The following is a 15,364-nucleotide window of genomic DNA, read 5'->3' as shown; positions in this document are numbered from 1 at the left end:
GTCCCGGGTGGTGGTGGTGGTGATGACAGGCTCCCCATTGCCCCAGCTCAGGTATGGAAGGTGATGGCACCAACGGCTCCTTGTTTCTCAGACACTGGAGCGGGTGCTCTGTGCAGCCAGTTCCACCTGCAGCAGCATCTGTTTCCTATGCCGATTCCATTCGGAGTGTGCGCCTCCCTTCTGTTGAGGGTGTAGACTTCTTTCAGGGAAGAACTGTGTCCTGTTCGCCTATATCTCCTGTGGTGTATCTCATGGCTGAATAAGTAGCTATAGTATACCTTGGTGGCTGAATGATAGGTTCATTGGAAGGAAAACTTGATACTTTTTTTTTTTTCTTTGTGGGATGGAGTTTTACACTCAACGCCCAGGCTGAAGTGCAATGGCACGATCTTGGCTCATTGTAAACTCTCCCTCCCGGGTTCGTGATTCTCCTCCCTCAGCCTCCCAAGTAACTGGGGTTACAGGCGTCTGCCACCATGCCTGGCTAATTTTCGTATTTTCGTTAGAGACGGGGTTTCACCATGTTGGCCAGGCTGGTCTTAAACTCTCGACCTCAGGGGATGCACCCACCTCGGCTACCCAAAGTTCTGGGATTACGGCCATGAGCCACCACACCCAAGAACTTAATACCATTTTTTTAAAAATCATAATGGGCTTGTTAAATGCTTACGTTAATGTTTATTTTTAAAAATGTTATCTGTGACCTTTCAGCTTTTCATAGCACTTCTCGTGTGAATATTTTAAAAAGGCCCTTTACTCGTGGGGGAGAAGCAGTTATCCCTTTCAGCAGAGGGAGATGGAGGAACAGGCCCTCGTGGGTCTGAGCACAGGCAGTCACCCCAACCTTGGTGATGGCTTAGGTCTGTTCTCCGTTCACCGTAGCGCATCCACTCTCATTGTCAGCTTAAAAATAAGCTTTTTCCTCTTTCTAATCAGAACAGTTAGTTTGTTAACCATCACGTTAAGGTACCGAGAATGATGGCTTTCAGGCCTCAGATATGACACAAGTAGTAAATGCAGCTGACCCTGAACAACATGGGTTTTGAGCTTCGAAGGATCACTTATGTTAATTATTTTCCAACCAAACCCTTACTGAAAAAACCTGGCTTTGTGGAGGGCTGACGTTTCCTACATGCGGTTCCATAGGGTGGCTGCAGGGTCCTGAGGATACGTAGATTTGGGTAAACTCGGGGGGTGTTCTGGAATCCATGTCCCTGTGTATACAGAGGGACAACTGCAGCTTTTTAAAAGTTTGTGTCCTGCCTTGTCCTAAAAAGGCTCCAAGGTAGATGCAAAATTATTTCATCCTTTTGGTTTTCTTGGTGGGATATTGATGTTTATTCTTCAGTGTCTAAAATCCTGAGTGAACAGAGTTGGTGCTTCAGGAACAAAGCCAGTCTGGAAACATATATTGAGATATCCACCTTTTCTTCATGGTTTCACAAAAGGCCATGATCATATTTTATTCGGTTGAACTGTAGGAAACTGCCAATATTTGCTGGTTTTGGCCTACAAAATGGCAAGTTCGTACGATATTAAAAACAAAGGCTCCCTGGATGGGGAAAATAGGAATCGGTGAGAACCTGAAGTTGTCTGTCATGGCCTCTGAGTCACAGGTAAATAAACCTGTGTGAGGGGAAGTTGGCTGTACAGTATTTTCCTTCTGTTTTGAGACTGTCAGAAAAAGGTAAGTTCCATTGCGTTGGGTCCCTTTTCCTCACTTTTGCTGCAGAGGGGACTTGCCATTATTCCTCTTGTTTCCAGTGCCCAGGAGGCTGATGCCACATAGAAGACCTGCAGGTCAGTGGATGTGAAACAGGCAACGGACACGCTGTGCATCTTGGGACGCATCTGAGAAGTACGTGCTTGCAGTAGGTCTGAGGTGAGGTCATGTTCCATCTCCTCTCCCTTCTCTGGCTTTGCAGGCCTTTGAAGTTGGTCCTGGAAAGTGAAATTAGTTAATGCTGATTAGCTCCAGGTCAAAGCCGGGGGGCCGAAGAGACCCACCCTTCACTCAGGGTGTGAAGCATTGGGCCTTACCATCAGGAGGTAGCAGGGACTCGAGAAATCCCCACATGCCCTCCAGTTCCCTTATGTTGAAAATTTTTGTACTCAGCCATGCTGGGTTATTTTGGGAGGTAAATGGGGGATTCACATGGGGGTGTGCAGTATTCTCAGGTGTCAGGTGTGAGAGTTGAATTTGTAGAAGCTGTGCGGATAGGAAAGGACCTGACAGGGAGTGCTGTTTACACGGAGCCAATTTAACGCGAGATCTGTGCTCTGCCTGGGTCCGTGTCTGACCGGTGTCTCCCAGTCTGCAACAGGACGTTCATGTGCCTCGGTGCCATCGTCCCACTCTGTGTAGACGTCTGAGGATCTGTGCGCGGATGCTCTGTGAGAGAGTTGTGATTATGAACTGAGAAACAGTGAACAAACCCTGAATTGGTTAGCACTGGTTCCACGGCCACTTCTGCCGTGGTTGGAGTCATTCATAATAAAATGTGCTGGACTCCTATGCAGAGCTCCGAATTTCAGAGGCCCTTTAACTCGGCAGCTAACCAGCCGCTTCCTTCAGAAGACATTTGAGTCCCCTTTACCTACCAGGGTGACCCTGGGAGTTTGAAGATGAGTGAGACAAGCCCTCCGTGTCTTGTGGATTTTACTGTCCAGAGGGGAGACAGATGTGGATGGTGAAGGGAGCCCTATCAGAGGACAGCCCACGTCAGTTTGATTTCTTCAGCACTTGCTGTGTTCAGGCGGTGCCCTGGGCCATGTGCAGAGCATCTGGGGACACTGCCCATGGCATCCCAGGCACAGCTAGCATCTGCGCCATCTTCATACTTGGCCTGAGTTTTGGGGAAGTACCGAGGACGGCTTCTGCCCTTGCTGAAGAGAGTTGGAAGTCAGGGCAGCCCTCCACAAGGAGATGATCGCCAGCTGATTCCTCAAGAAAGAGAGGTGGTCCCCACATGGGCAGAGCAGGGCAGCATGCACAGACCTGGGTGTGGGGTCTGGGGCATGTGCATCTGAGTGGGGTCTGCTGGGAGACAGCAGGGGTGAGGTGTGAAGGCAGTTGGAATTGACAGGATAAATGATCACTAAGGCAATGCTGGGAAAACATAAAATTGGGACCCTCTGGGGTAAACGTGGACTTAGGGTGACCCTGGGCGTGGGTGTTTTCAGGCTCTGAAGGCAGAGATTTAGGAAATTGGGGCAGAGCTGAGCCCTACATGAGGGTGAAGACCACCCTTGGGAAGTTGAATGAGACAGGGGTGGAAACCCAGTGAATGTCGTGGGGTCAGTCCAGGAGGAAGGCAGCAGAGGAGACCGGTGTCTTCCTCAAAGGCCCCGTGGGGCCTGCCTCTCAAAGTGCTGGGATGACAGGCATGAGCCACTGCTCCCTACCGATACTTTTAAAATTTCTAAGCTACTCTCTCTCATACCCACTCCCGTATTTTTTTTTTTTAGACTAGGTTTATGGCTATATTTTTTCCAAGGGAACCAAACAGTTACCTGTTTGAAGTATAGAGAACACCGTGTTTAAAAACTGAAAATGCCAATTTGCATAGAAGTTTCGAAATACCCAGTTGTTTTGAGCCTTGCATTGCAGTGTCACTACCTGCTCTTAAATTTCTACACGATGTATAGATAGTGAGGCAGGGACGGCTCGTACATCTTCAGGTTTCAATTCTACTAACTTGGGCTATATTTTCATTTATTTTGGCACATCTGTGGGTGTGGCAAGCAAGGCCAGGGTATTTATTTTGAAGCTTGTCCAATAACAGTTGGGAAGATTTTCACATTTTTAGAATTTTCATAGTAATAGTTATAATTTACAAAGAATTTAAAATTGTGTAGTCATTATTTTGCTTTTTTCTAGATATGCCCTGAAACAGGGTTGCTAACTATCATTCTACATCACAGGATTCAGAACAGTACCATTTTGGAGCAGATGCCTGTAATCGAGGAATTCCACCTAGTCAGTTCACTTTAAACTTGTTTAAAAGGTTTTCTTTATCCAAGTTGGCACCTGTGGCTATAGTTTGTTTTCACTGCTGAGGAATATTCCATGATGGAAACCCTAATTCACCTGTTTTTCATATCGGTGGACATTTGGATTATTTTGGGAGGGTGTGTATGTCTATTCAGCCTTCGTTTTTTCAGGATTTTTTGTAGAAGATAATGTAACAGTTTAACATCCTCTGCTACGGAGCCAACACGAACCCTGATGACAGCCACACAGACTCTCACACAGACTCTCAGGCCTTGTTACCAACGCACAGAACCATTTTCTTAAGTTGAAACCCAGTAGCAGAACCTGAAGCCATGTGAACGGGTCCTCCGATCTTACACTTGGAATTCACTTTTTATTACTATGTCTGCTGATTAGGAAGCATATCAATTATACAGAAATCTGAGAATATAAAATTATACGTTTACGACAGAAAAAAACTTATTTAATATTCCAGAACACATGGCTATGTTTTTCCCTCATGGCCCACCACTGTTTTCTTTGCTTGAAATGGGAAATGATACTTGAAGGCGGTTTTCTAGCAACTGTTAGACTGGCATAGTTCTTTGGAGACAGAGGATGTAAAGCACATGGAGATTTTCTGTTTGTGGAATGTGATTTCCCGGTCACCTCATTCAGGCTGCCGCCACCTTCCCCTCTGGCCGCCTGCATCATGGGACGTCTGAGGAGGTCCCTGTTTCATCCTCTGGAAATTCTGAAAAGGAAAGAGAGGAGGGCGTGCAGGGTGTGGTGCATTTGTGTTGGTCCTTCCAGCTTTTATTTGGAGTCTCGGCTGCCTTGGTGGTTCCTGCCTTTATGTCCCTAGCTCGTGGCTTTGTCCTTGTGTCTAACTCACAGGCAGACCGATGGAAAGTTGTGTCTAACTCACAGGCAGACCGATGGAAAGGAAAGTTGTATTCAGCGAACAGCTTGATCTTATTCTCAAGGCTCAAATCGACTGGGTATTTGGAGACTTCTGTGCAAATGGGCATTTTTGGTTTTTAAACACGGTGTCTTATTTGTACTTCAAATGGGTAACTGATTCTCTTGGAAAAAATGTAGCCATAAAACTGGTTCTTTAAAAAAAAAAAAAAAAAAAAGGGAGTGGGTGTGAGAGAGTGGCTTAGAAATTACACCAGTAATGGTTGGGCCTGGTGGCTTACGCCTGTAATTCCCGCACTTTGAGAGGAGGAGGCAGGTGGATCCCCTGACGTTAGGAGCTTGATACCAGCCTGGTCAACATGGTGAAACCCCGTCTGTACTGAAAATATGAAAATTAGCCGGGCATGGTGACAGGCACCTGTAATCCCAGCTACTTGGGAGGCTGAGGCAGGAGAATCACTTGTACCCGGGAGGCAGAGGTTGCAGTGAGCCGAGATCACGCCACTGCACTCCACCCTGGGCGACAGAGCAGAAACTCCATCTCAAAATAGGAAGAAAAAAAAAAAACACCCCGGTAATGGAAACCTGATTGCGTCATCTGTGATGGAGATGGCAGATTATTTCATTTTAAGTGACAGGATGAATTGGATATGTTTGCAGTATTCATCTTGACAAGGGAAATGGTGAGAACCAAATGTGCCTCCCAGCTTGGGCCTCGCCGTTGGCAGAAGACCCTGGCGGGCAACAGACTGGAGACTCGGAGACTGAGGGGAGAATTCTCATGCCATGATGCTGGTGCAGTGTGCGCTTCTGGACTCCTGCTGGAGGGAGGGGCCCCTTTGCCTTGCAGGCTTTGGTGCTGTGGAGACCTTAGGACCTGCCCCTCCTGGCACACCTTTGGGTGTGGCGAGCAGTGCCAGGGCTGAGGCACAGGTGCTGAGCCCGGAAAGTGGGACGGGAGAGGCTGCACACGCCGGCAGGCGTCTGCTCCAGCAGCCGGGGGTTTCCGCAAGGGGGCGGGGCGTTAGTTTTCCTCCTTGAATTTGGGTGGGGAGGGTGTCCTGGGGTGCTGTGTCTGCACTTGTGTTGCTCTGAGGTCAAGTTGTGGCCCCGAGTCCCTGTCCCTCTGCCAAAGTGAGGGTTTGCCCATTTTCAGGTCAGATTTCCCTTGGGTCTGGGTCTCTAGGAGTGGGGCACATTCGAAGGGGGCGTGAGCACGGTGGACGTGCGTGGGCCTCTTCCTCTCCCCTCAGCTCCTGGGCTGTGTGTGAAGAGCTGCCCAGCGGAATCACTCTCCTGCCTGGTGTTTCATACACCAGAAATCGTTCTCACTGTGGACTGTTGAGTCAAATGTAATCCAGGAATGGAACGTGCTGTTGCTGGATGCCACACACAGCATCAGGAGCTTAGTTGGGGATTATATGATCTGACCCCACACCTTAAAAGTAAAGACTATAGTTGTCAGGCGTCTGAGCCCAAGCCAAGCCATCGCATCCCCTGTGACTTGCAGGTATATACGGCTAGATGGCCTGAAGTAACTGAAGAATCACAAAAGTGCAAATGCCCTGCCTGGACTTAACTGATAACATTCTACCAGAAATAAGTGAAAATGGCCGGTCCTTGCCTTAAGTGATGATTTGTGTGTGTGTGTGTGAAATTCCTTTTCCTGGGTCATCTTGGCTCAAAAAGCTACCCCACTGAGCACCTTGTGACCCCCACTCCTGCCCGCCAGAGGACAAGCCCCCTTTGACTGTAATTTTCCTTTACCTATCCAAATCCTATAAAACGGCCCCACAGTTGCCTCCCTTCGCTGACTCTTTTCAGACTCAGCCCGTCTGCACCCAGGTGAAATAAACAGCCATGTTGCACTCACAAAGCCTGTTTGGTGGTCTCTTCACATGGGCGTGCATGACAATAGTTAAGAGGATACTGAAGTCTTTGGCAGCTCCAACAACTTTTTCAGTTTGTGTCAGGACATTTTAGACAGAGGGAAAAGCTTGCTTAGAGAATCTTACAGAAATGTTTGGTGCAGTGCCATTAACTCGTGGAATAAATGTGTAACTTTCCATGGAGGCCCTCTGGAAAGAGATGCACTTTGAGTGCACCCTGGCCTGCTCGCTACAAGAATCGGCCGTGTCACCCCACTTTCCGTGGGTCTGCAGGTGTGCGTGGTCCATTGCCCTGCACTGTGGCCATGGAAGGGAAGATGATCTGGAATGTTGGCGACAGTTATCGGTGTGTGTTGATGTGTGCTGCTTTCTACAGGGGAGAACATTTCTGTTTAATAAACATCTCATCAGGATGATGACTGCAAGATATTTGAGTCTCATTCAATAGTGTCTCTGGGTTCCTTCTGTTTTTAATCTTTCTAGCACTAGGCAAGTGAAGACATGGAAAGTAAAAACTCATCGAACTTGTAGAGACATGGTGTTGTGTAGGAGCAGACTGTAGCCTCTGGCTCTGTTTTTAAAGATTGTAGTAAACCTCTTACCTGGCATGGTCAGGTTGTAAATTATCTTGTTTAATCGAAATGTGTATGAGTCAAAGCTGGCGCCTGCATTGTTGATGAAATACCAGATTTTAAGGGAATATTTCAATGTGCCGTAAGATACCAACAAAGTTCCTCACTGAGGTTCGGCGCGGGTTCGGAGGAGCTGGGCCTTAGGTCACCGGAGTCGTCTCTGGGAGCAGATGTTCAGTGTGGGCATTAGTCACTTAGCCTTTCCAGAGCCGAGGAACAGCTCTCTGTGATGGTTTTCGGAACCTGTATTTAGAGTCAGTTTGTCCCACTTGACTCGAAGTTGCCGCGCAATTTCAGACCTTTGCCTCCACCGTGCGCTCGTTTTCTTGTCCCCTGATAACTGCCTCGGTTGCCCCGGCCTGACATTTGAGCCTCGTCGTTCATGGACACAGGCTCCGTGGTGGGGCCAAGGCCGCGACTCCGGCTTGCACAGTTCCATGCCTCTCACCATGGTTTATCACATCACTCCCAGGATCTCCCGTTTAGAGGAAGAGTGTCCCTTTCCTGCAGGCCCTGTGTGGTGTGGAAACCACCCCTACCTACCTTTCTCCCGTTTGAACTGTACCGTGAAGCTATTTCTGTCCTAGCCAACCGTCAGAATTTAAGGAACAGTAATTTAAGTAACTTACCACATGCTTCTCAGCAGTTCTTTATGAATTTCATTCTGTTGTGAAATTATTGCAGTTTTCACAGCTATGCTGGTCTCAGGTTGTGGCCCTTGAAATGAATTGCCTTCCCCATTGTGTGTTGAGGTTGTGCCTGGGAGCTGTTGAGGCCTCACCTCTGCTTAGGGCAGTGGCTTTGCTCTCCTGACAAGAGAAATAATCTTTTTTAGAGCATTTCTAATGTGGTTTTTGCTTCCAGACAGAATTACTTTTTTCATAGAGACAGCCACTAAAGTCATAAATTATGCTCAGGACGGACACACGGGTCAGCTGACAGAATGAAGTCCAGACCAGATCCAAAGAGGCAAAAGCAGTTCAGTGGAATTTGAGTCTTTTCAACAAATGGTGCTGGAATTATGGGACAGCCGTATGCAAAAGAGTGAAAACAGGGAGAAATTTCTGTATGAAAATTAAGGTGGACCATAGCCCTGAATGTAAAATACCAAACTACACAACCTGTAGAAGAAACGGAAATTGTCGAGACCTAGGGTGAGAGGTCTTAGCCATACCATGATGCATAATCAAGGAAGAAAACAAGTAGGTAAGACTCATCAAAATTAAACTTCTAATATAAAAGACACCCCTAGGGAATTGAAGAGACACATTTTCGATAGATGGGGAGAAGATGTCTATGAACCATGCAGCCGGCAAAGGACTCGTATCCAGAATGCACAGGACTCCCACGGCTCATGACAGAGAACAAACTACCTGACTTTAAAGCGGAAGAGACCTGAACAGATGCTTCGCTGAGAAGGACGGGAGGATGGCCCGAAAGCATCTGAAATGACCTTCAGCGTGACTGGTTGCACCGAGATGTGCACCGAAGACGCAGTGAATTTGTTCACACCCCTGCTGGATCGCCTGACTAAGGTCTTCCGACAGCCCCAGGTGCTGGTGAGGACAGGCAGTAGGGACTCCTGTGCGATGCTGGGGTTCAGCATGGTGCAGACAGCTTGGCGGTTTCTTATAAAACTGAACTCACACAAACGTGGGGCCAGGTGACCCCAATCCTGGGTATTTACCCTAGAGAAACAGAAGCTGATGTTTAAGAAAAACTGTGCCCAGATGTTAATAGCGCTGTCTGTAGTTGCCCAAAACAGGTTACAATGTGCCACAGCCATACGTGTAATAATAATCACCCAGCAGCCCCGAGGCCTGGCTGTTGATCACAGAACACCCTGGGTGCACCTCCAAGCATGATGCCCAGGAAATCATGATTTTGTGAGTGTTTTGCCACAACACTCGCAAAAGACAGACCCGGGGGATGGGAGAACACAGAGAGGGTGGTTGCTGGGAATGGGAGGTATGCTTATGAGGCCCCGTGAGTGGGTTTGGGGCTGTTGGACTGTTCTGCTTGTGTGATGATGATTGTGGGAATATGTGTGCCGAAATTCACAGAACTGAACACTGTCCACTTTACAGTAATTTTTAAAAAGTGGCAATAGGTTCATTTTCAGGACTGCTTTTAATTGAAGATGGAGTTTGCCAATGATTCATTAGGGCAAGCCTGTCTCAAGAGTTGGTAGACGATTCGTTAGAGGCCTGTCTCATGGCCCTTGGGTTGGGTTGGGTTGGGTTGGGTTGGGTTGGGATGGGATGGGATGGGTTGGGATGGGTTGGGATGGGTTGGGGATGGGTTGGGGATGGGTTGGGATGGGTTGGAATGGGTTGGGATGGGTTGGGTTGGGTTGGGTTGGAAAAGCCTTCCCTGTTGCGGGCAGTAGCATGGGGCATGGAAAGGATATTGGCAAGGAAACACATAGAATCCTTTGAGGAAACGTGTGTTTCTAACTTGCTATAAGATAGAATTGGAAATTGTAACGGTTTTGTTTCCTAGAGTCTTGGTAGAATAGGGAAGACAGTGTAATAAAAGCTAATATTGAAATGAAGAATTTGAAAGATTTCAACAGCAATAGCTCTAGGAAGTCACCCTGGAAATGTTTTTAAAGATGTTCAGTAGCGATAGCTCTAGGAAGAGTCACCCTGGAGTTGCTTCTTGAGCATTGGTTTCCTGGCTGTATCTTCCGACTTTCATTTTTGAGTTTTGCTGTGAGTTGGGGATGTGTGGGAATAGCCATCCCCAGGTGTTGGGTAGGAGTGGCTCTGCAGGGGGGTGCATGTGCCCCGAGGCCTGAGGCACTGTTTCCACCTAGCTTGGAACATGGGGACTCTTGTCAGTGGCTGGAGTAAGAGTACCAGCCTGGCAGGCTGGGGGAGCCCCGGGGTGGTCTGGGCACTGTCCTCCCTGCCTGCAGGATGGCAGCTGGAGGAGCTTGAAGGCTGCCTGCCTCGTGGCTGTCAGCGCAGCAGCTCCTCCTGGCCCTGGAGCAAGCTTTGGGTCCATGAGTCTCTGCGCCAGGACTTGCCTCCTGGGACCTCCGCCACTGTCCTGAGGGCCCTGGTGCCACTTTCCCAATGGGACCCAAGCCTCAGGCAGCTGCGACCCCAGATTTGGTTGCTTTCCCTGCCGTCTCATTCCAGCATGAGTGCTCACCTCACTCAGTGTAGAGCCTCAGGTTCCTTCAAGATCCCCAGAGACGGAATCTCCCAATTTTACAAGATAGTTGGCGACAAGATTTGAGTGGCACTGATTTAACTCGGCTTCCAGAGTTGAAGTTCCCAAGACACAGTCCTGCTCCTTCCCTGGCGTCATCCTGTGTGGCTAGTGTGGATGTGGGTTTTCCGGAGGGTGGGGTAAGGCAGGTCAGCAGCAGGGTGATGGCTCATTATTGATCGCTCAATGCCTTGAGGATAACTGGGATTAATGACCTTTATAGGGCTGTAGGTTTGGGATGTGTGTGTGTGTGTGTGTGTGTGTGTGTGTATATATATATATATATATATGTGTGTGTGTGTGTGTATATATATGTGTGTGTGTGTATATGTGTGTATATATATGTGTGTGTGTGTGTATATATATATATTTAAACGAGGTGGACACGGTTATCACTGCATTTTTCTGACATGAAACGTGGAGAGCAGAGGGTTTAGGAAACTCCTGAAGCCACACTGTCAGTGGGACCCGGGCAGTCTGGCCTTAGACCCTGCACTGTTTGCCCCTCGCCACGCTGTCAGCAGACCCGGGTGGTCTGGCCTTAGAACTCATGCTGGTTGCCCCTCCCTGCCACGTTATGGGGTTTTTCCTGTCTCTGGGCAGCATTTGATAGCTTGTGAAACAAGACCAAGACTTACTATGAGTGGATATGCCATTATCTGATATCCAGAACGTTTCCTGGACCTGGCGTTGCCGATGTCACGTAAGGGGAGGTAAAAACGTTTTCATTGTGGTCATTGGGGCTCCTGAAATGGTGTTTTTCCCAGTGAAAATTTGCTCATAAAAATCTGTTAACTCAATACTTTGTGAACAGGAAGAAGTGTGTTGGGCTCTAGTTAAATGTCTCAGAGCCACAGAAGTAAATGAGGGCACCTTCCGAGCACAGCCTCCCTGAGGAGGCCAAGGATGTTTGCCTGGAGGTTTTGCCGTGAAGCAGGACTCGGGCAGGGCTGGTCTGCCTGGAGAGGCCTCTGCCAGATGTAGGTTAGTTGAAGGAGTTGAGGGGTGGTGGCGTGAAGTCGGTGGTCCCCGAGGAAGCCCCTAGCAAGGCCGGTTTCCGTGGGATGGAAGACTGCCGTTCAGTGGCTGTAATCCTGGCTTCACGGGTCTGACATACAATCCTACACTTGGATTCTTGGATCCCAGCCAGGTCAGATGGCCCTGAAAGGACATTCGGACTGTGACGGCTGCACCCATTCTCAGCATCTGTAGGGTCTCCTATGTATGTGTGTGTTTCCATTTTCTTTCAGCACAATTTCTCTCTCCCAGTGAAGTCGCGAGAAACAGAAGGAAACATGGAATGAAGATGTGATTGAGGAAAGTGTGGTGTGGTCTTTGACCTTATTTTGCTTTTGTTGGTGCTCAAGAACTGCACCTGACCTCAGAGCTGAGCGTTTCTGCCAGGAGGTCCTGCCTTTTATCCTACCTCGAGGCCTGTTGAGACACTCCAAGAAGCTTCGTTAACAAGTTGCCTTTTCCTTTTACAGCAGTTGGATATATTTGCAGCAAAACAAAGGAATAACCCCCCAATATGGTGATGAAATGCATTTAAGTATAGATAACATTCAGTCTTGAAGGGCCTGGGATTTTAATCATCTTTGGGTCATGTAACAAGTGGTGTTGGTGATTAAAATCTCCTGACAGCTTTGGTCTGCCACGTTCCTCAGTTTTGAATGATGATCTTCCTGGTTGTACCTTGGAGGGGCATTTGTGTCAGTAGAGAGCAGAGTGGTGGTTCCCAGAGGCTGGGAAAGGACAGAGGTGAGGCCCCTGAAGGTCGCTGGTCTTCCTGGTTTAGGGGCTCAGCCACCTTCCTGTGTCCGTGTAAATTATATCCAGGATAATTTTCACTCGCCCCACTTTAGTTGAGCATTGGAGCTTCAGGATGTGTGTGCCCACATCACCTGGGCCGTGATCCTGGAGTTGGGTGAGACATTCCCGGGTTTATAGAATTACTCTGAGATGATTGAAAACAGAAGCACTTGAGGCATTCGTAATGCTATTTCTTGAACATAACTTAGGTTCAGTTCTTCAGAAACATTTATCTGAGGAAGCATCTATAATTTTTGTTTTGTGCCACTCAGTGCTAGAAAGAATTGTGCAACACTCAAGTGAGTGGCATTATTCCTCTCCCTCCACCATGCAAGCAAGATTAAAGGTACCTCTGGCTCCCCTCAATCTTCTCGCCTGCAGGGCGCCTGGCGTGGCAGTATGCTTTCTTCTGTCTTCTTTTTGGGGAGAATCAGTCGTGTTTGTGTGTGCTGCTCAGCTCAGCCTGGTGCGGTTGTGTGGGTGAGGAGCTTGGTTGCTAGGTGACCCTCCCAGGCCTGCCTCCCACCTCCCTAGGCCTTGTTCTAAACTGACAGATAACCAGTGTGTTTTGGGAGAGGACAGCAGCAGGGCAGGAGAGAGTTTGTTCAGAGTTTCTCCTCGCACTGACGTTTGAGCCTTCATCCAGCCTGGGCCCTTCTACAGAGCTGCCTTTGTGTGTTGCAAACCACTCCCTCCCAGTAACCGTGCTTTCAGAGGTTTGGAAATGTGACTGAACTCATCTTCAATTTAAAGCATACTATTAAATTTTAGTGTTGAAACTGATGTATTTTATGGCCTTTATTTGATTTCTCTTGATTTTTTTCCCCCATATGAGACATGGCATCTTAAGGGAGACGGCCTGGTGTTGGCCCTGTTTCCTAAGGATGGAAGTGAATTCTGAAAGCCCTTTATGTAGGCAGTGAAATAATCAGGGAATCGTTATTATAGCTATGCCTGTCCATGTAAAGCGAGCATGACTCATAAGCAGAAAAAAGTGCAGCCCGGGGGCAAGGTGAGCCCTAATGCTGCCTGTGCCTCGCCTCCCTGCCATGAGGAGCGGAAGTACAAGCGCAGGTAGTTGAGTTAGCCTCCAAGCCCAGCCTGCGCCCCCCTCACATCCCTCTGCATCTGCAGGGGCACAGGCCGTGTTGCCACTCCTCGCTCAGTGCCACGGCTGATGCGTCAGGAATAGGGGGTACTGTCCCCCCATTGCTCGGTGCCAGGGATGATCTGTCAGGATCCCTCGTGCTCATCTGGTCGTCATGTCTTCATCACCAGCCTCCTGCTGGTAACGGGCTTGTTATTACCTTGATGTGGGTAATAACATACCCATACCAACGTATGTAGTAACATACCCATACCAACGTATGTAATAACATACCCATACCAAGGTGTTGTGGGGTGGTGCTCAGTCCTCCGAGGGAGGGAATTGGCCCTTAGCCGATTCATATTCAACAGGACCGGGAAATGGGTTCTTGTTCCATGTCCTGGATGCCGGGAAGTCCTTGTCCTGGACCCTGTAATGCCCGGGGTCTTCCTGAGAAACGCTGGTGCCACTGGAACACAGCCCGGCCTCCTCCAGTTTCTCTGCTTTGTAACTGCACTTGTGTTTAGCAGGTCTTCAGGACTTAGACGCTGCTTGGTGTGAGCCAGGTTTTGTGTGGAAAGAGGACAGGTCCGAGCCGGCAACCAACCAGCCCAGAACCATCTTTTATGCTTCCAGATTCTGTGGCCAAAACTTACCCGTGGATATTGAGGGTGATGCATTTCTGCTCCAAGACGTGTGTGGACTCAGCTGGAGGGATAGAAAGGACGTGGAGCCTCTTCACTCCTGGCCTGGGCTTGGACCTGCTGTGTAGCCTCTCAGTGGCACCAGGGCCCCCTTGTGTCACAGCGGCCTTGGGTTGCTGGCACTGCCCCAGGATGTCCCAGGCTTCATGATGTCCAGGCTCCCCTGGCATAGTGGCCTCAGGTGGGTGGCACTGCTCTGACGGACATCCCAGGCTTCATGATGGTAGGGCCTCCTTGTGCCATGGCGGCCTCGGGATGGTGGCACTGCCCCAAGGTGTCCCAGGCTCCAAGGCCAGTGTTCCGTCCAGCGAAGGGAAGTTGTACTGTAAGGTCTAGTCTCGGAAGATGCCTGGGGTCCTATCCTTCGGAGTAGTCCTACACTCACCACAAATCAAGCCAGGGGAGGCCCTGCCAGAAGTTGCAGGTGTGTTTCAGGTCGTCCAATAAGGCCTCTTTTATTTTGGGTTAGTCAGGTATATAATTCTTTTTCTCTTTGGTTTTTTTGAGACAGGCAAAAATAAAAAAAAAAAAAAAACCTTTTTGTTGCCCGGGCAGTGGTGTGAGCACGGCTTACTACAGCCTCAACCTCCCAGGCTCAAGCAATCCCTCCTGCCTCAGTCTCCTGAGTAGCCAGGACCCACAGGCACATGTTCCACGTGTCCCAATGCCTGACTTATTTTTGTATTTTTTGTAGAGATGGAGTTTTGCAATGTTGCCCAGGCTGGACTCGAACTCCTGGCCTTATGCGGTCCAGCTGCCTCAGCCTCCCAATGTACTGAGATCACAGGCATGAGCCACCGTGCCTGGCCAAGTGTGTTTCTAATTTCAAAGTTAAGAGTACCCAGAGTCAGTTAATGACGTCTCTACTAGAACATGCTGCTTATAGTACATTAGGAAAAATCCAGAACTTGGAAAAGGGGCTGGACAGACACAGCCCTTCGAGGTTGTCTGATGAACCCCTGGGGTCTTTAACCATCTGCAGGGATGTACCATGTCAGACTCACTCTTGTCGATGGGCTGAAGCCCAGGTTTCATGAGGTTATGTGTCGGCTTGTAGTCCTTTCTCTGGCAGAGATGCGAGTGACTTCTCACTGAGAGGCTCATCTCAGGGACTTCATGGCCTGAGG

The 15,364-nt window shown here is 48.8% G+C and overlaps 1 protein-coding gene across 13 annotated transcripts in view; it reads left to right on the top strand.

Annotated features, from left to right (window-relative positions):
* Nucleotides 1-15,364, top strand: part of LOC139361168 (disco-interacting protein 2 homolog C-like) — a 194,068-nt gene that overhangs the window by 65,208 nt on the left and 113,496 nt on the right. Inside the window, exon 2 of one of the 13 annotated variants that reach the window (XR_011618728.1) lies at nucleotides 1,765-4,875. The exons of 11 other annotated variants lie outside the window; for them this stretch is intronic. The gene's annotated coding sequence lies outside the window, so the exon portion shown is untranslated. Of the gene's footprint in view, nucleotides 1-1,764; nucleotides 4,876-10,804; nucleotides 14,419-15,364 lie in introns of those variants that run through there. One more of the 13 variants, XR_011618729.1, reaches the window with a different exon arrangement.

Source organism: Macaca nemestrina (genome assembly GCF_043159975.1).
Source record: "Macaca nemestrina isolate mMacNem1 chromosome 14 unlocalized genomic scaffold, mMacNem.hap1 SUPER_14_unloc_1, whole genome shotgun sequence".
Lineage (NCBI taxonomy): Eukaryota > Metazoa > Chordata > Mammalia > Primates > Cercopithecidae > Macaca > Macaca nemestrina.
The sequence above is the reverse complement of the archived record's forward strand: the minus strand, read 5'-3'. Positions and strand labels throughout refer to the sequence as shown.